The following is a 3,466-nucleotide window of genomic DNA, read 5'->3' on the forward strand; positions in this document are numbered from 1 at the left end:
TCAGACAAACCCATGGTACCACGTGGCTCTGTCCCGTGACCTCCTGCACCTAGCCTGGCACAGTATGGGGGCACACGTGGTGCATCTGCCCAGTCATCTCAATCAGTCAAACCCATGGTACCACGTGGGTCTGTCCCGTGACCTCCTGGCAGCGGCGAGCCTTCGACGCTTCACGCGATAAGCCTCAAAGTGCACCTAGCCTGGCACGAGCAAGGGCGTTGATTGTTGTTGTCCTTGTTGTTGTTGTTGTTGCACGGCGCGCTGATGTCCTTGACCCTTGCCGGCTCTCACATGAGCCCGGCGTGACCGCCAGGGGACTCTTAATGTGGCGGGTGGGTAGGGGACTCTTAATGTGGCGGGTGGGTAGGGGGCTCTTAATGTGGCGGGTGGGTAGGGGCTCTTAATGTGGCGTGTGGGTAGGGGACTCTTAATGTGGCGGGTGGGTAGGGGCTCTTAATGTGGCGTGTGGGTAGGGGACTCTTAATGTGGCGGGTGGGTAGGGGACTCTTAATGTGGCGGGTGGGTAGGGGACTCTTAATGTGGCGGGTGGGTAGGGGACTCTTAATGTGGCGGGTGGGTAGGGGACTCTTAATGTGGCGGGTGGGTAGGGGACTCTTAATGTGGCGGGTGGGTAGGGGACTCTTAATGTGGCGGGTGGGTAGAGGACTCTTAATGTGGCGGGTGGGTAGGGGACTCTTAATGTGGCGGGTGGGTAGGGGACTCTTAATGTGGCGGGTGGGTAGGGGGCTCTTAATGTGGCGGGTGGGTAGGGGACTCTTAATGTGGCGGGTGGGTAGGGGACTCTTAATGTGGCGGGTGGGTAGGGGACTCTTAATGTGGCGGGTGGGTAGGGGACTCTTAATGTGGCGGGTGGGTAGGGGACTCTTAATGTGGCGGGTGGGTAGGGGACTCTTAATGTGGCGGGTGGGTAGGGGACTCTTAATGTGGCGGGTGGGTAGGGGGCTCTTAATGTGGCGGGTGGGTAGGGGACTCTTAATGTGGCGGGTGGGTAGAGGACTCTTAATGTGGCGGGTGGGTAGGGGACTCTTAATGTGGCGGGTGGGTAGGGGACTCTTAATGTGGCGGGTGGGTAGGGGGCTCTTAATGTGGCGGGTGGGTAGGGGGCTCTTAATGTGGCGGGTGGGTAGGGGGCTCTTAATGTGGCGGGTGGGTAGGGGGCTCTTAATGTGGCGGGTGGGTAGGGGGCTCTTAATGTGGCGGGTGGGTAGGGGGCTCTTAATGTGGCGGGTGGGTAGGGGACTCTTAATGTGGCGGGTGGGTAGGGGACTCTTAATGTGGCGGGTGGGTAGGGGGCTCTTAACGTGGCGGGTGGGTAGGGGCTCTTAATGTGGCGGGTGGGTAGGGGGCTCTTAATGTGGCGGGTGGGTAGGGGACTCTTAATGTGGCGGGTGGGTAGGGGGCTCTTAATGTGGCGGGTGGGTAGGGGGCTCTTAATGTGGCGGGTGGGTAGGGGGCTCTTAATGTGGCGGGTGGGTAGGGGGCTCTTAACGTGGCGGGTGGGTAGGGGCTCTTAATGTGGCGTGTGGGTAGGGGACTCTTAATGTGGTGGGTGGGTAGGGGGCTATTAATGTGGCGGGTGGGTAGGGGACTCTTAATGTGGTGGGTGGGTAGGGGGCTCTTAATGTGGTGGGTGGGTAGGGGACTCTTAATGTGGTGGGTGGGTAGGGAGCTCTTAATGTGGCGGGTGGGTAGGGGACTCTTAATGTGGCGGGTGGGTAGGGGACTCTTAATGTGGCGGGTGGGTAGGGGACTCTTAATGTGGCGGGTGGGTAGGGGACTCTTAATGTGGCGGGTGGGTAGGGGGCTCTTAATGTGGCGGGTGGGTAGGGGACTCTTAATGTGGCGGGTGGGTAGGGGACTCTTAATGTGGTGGGTGGGTAGGGGGCTATTAATGTGGCGGGTGGGTAGGGGACTCTTAATGTGGCGGGTGGGTAGGGGACTCTTAATGTGGCGGGTGGGTAGGGGACTCTTAATGTGGCGGGTGGGTAGGGGACTCTTAATGTGGCGGGTGGGTAGGGGACTCTTAATGTGGCGGGTGGGTAGGGGACTCTTAATGTGGCGGGTGGGTAGGGGACTCTTAATGTGGCGGGTGGGTAGGGGACTCTTAATGTGGCGGGTGGGTAGGGGACTCTTAATGTGGCGGGTGGGTAGGGGGCTCTTAATGTGGCGGGTGGGTAGGGGACTCTTAATGTGGCGGGTGGGTAGGGGACTCTTAATGTGGCGGGTGGGTAGGGGACTCTTAATGTGGCGGGTGGGTAGGGGACTCTTAATGTGGCGGGTGGGTAGGGGACTCTTAATGTGGCGGGTGGGTAGGGGACTCTTAATGTGGCGGGTGGGTAGGGGACTCTTAATGTGGCGGGTGGGTAGGGGGCTCTTAATGTGGCGGGTGGGTAGGGGACTCTTAATGTGGCGGGTGGGTAGAGGACTCTTAATGTGGCGGGTGGGTAGGGGACTCTTAATGTGGCGGGTGGGTAGGGGACTCTTAATGTGGCGGGTGGGTAGGGGGCTCTTAATGTGGCGGGTGGGTAGGGGGCTCTTAATGTGGCGGGTGGGTAGGGGGCTCTTAATGTGGCGGGTGGGTAGGGGGCTCTTAATGTGGCGGGTGGGTAGGGGGCTCTTAATGTGGCGGGTGGGTAGGGGGCTCTTAATGTGGCGGGTGGGTAGGGGACTCTTAATGTGGCGGGTGGGTAGGGGACTCTTAATGTGGCGGGTGGGTAGGGGGCTCTTAACGTGGCGGGTGGGTAGGGGCTCTTAATGTGGCGGGTGGGTAGGGGGCTCTTAATGTGGCGGGTGGGTAGGGGACTCTTAATGTGGCGGGTGGGTAGGGGGCTCTTAATGTGGCGGGTGGGTAGGGGGCTCTTAATGTGGCGGGTGGGTAGGGGGCTCTTAATGTGGCGGGTGGGTAGGGGGCTCTTAACGTGGCGGGTGGGTAGGGGCTCTTAATGTGGCGTGTGGGTAGGGGACTCTTAATGTGGTGGGTGGGTAGGGGGCTATTAATGTGGCGGGTGGGTAGGGGACTCTTAATGTGGTGGGTGGGTAGGGGGCTCTTAATGTGGTGGGTGGGTAGGGGACTCTTAATGTGGTGGGTGGGTAGGGGGCTCTTAACGTGGCGGGTGGGTAGGGGACTCTTAATGTGGTGGGTGGGTAGGGGGCTCTTAATGTGGCGGGTGGGTAGGGGACTCTTAATGTGGTGGGTGGGTAGGGGGCTCTTAATGTGGTGGGTGGGTAGGGGGCTCTTAATGTGGCGGGTGGGTAGGGGGCTCTTAATGTGGCGGGTGGGTAGGGGACTCTTAATGTGGCGGGGTGGCCGCTTGCTTTGAAGTGCCACGCGGGAGCTATCAGGAGGCCACTTGGAGCTGCGCACTTTGAAATTATCCAGATTGGAAACTCGCTTCGTTATAACGGCTCCCCGTGTCTCCCCGTGTCTCCCCGTGTCTCACTGTGT

The sequence above is a fragment of the Petromyzon marinus genome, chromosome 62 (genome assembly GCF_048934315.1).
Source record: "Petromyzon marinus isolate PM22_M1 ecotype Great Lakes invasive population chromosome 62, UKy_Petmar_22M1.pri1.0, whole genome shotgun sequence".
Lineage (NCBI taxonomy): Eukaryota > Metazoa > Chordata > Hyperoartia > Petromyzontiformes > Petromyzontidae > Petromyzon > Petromyzon marinus.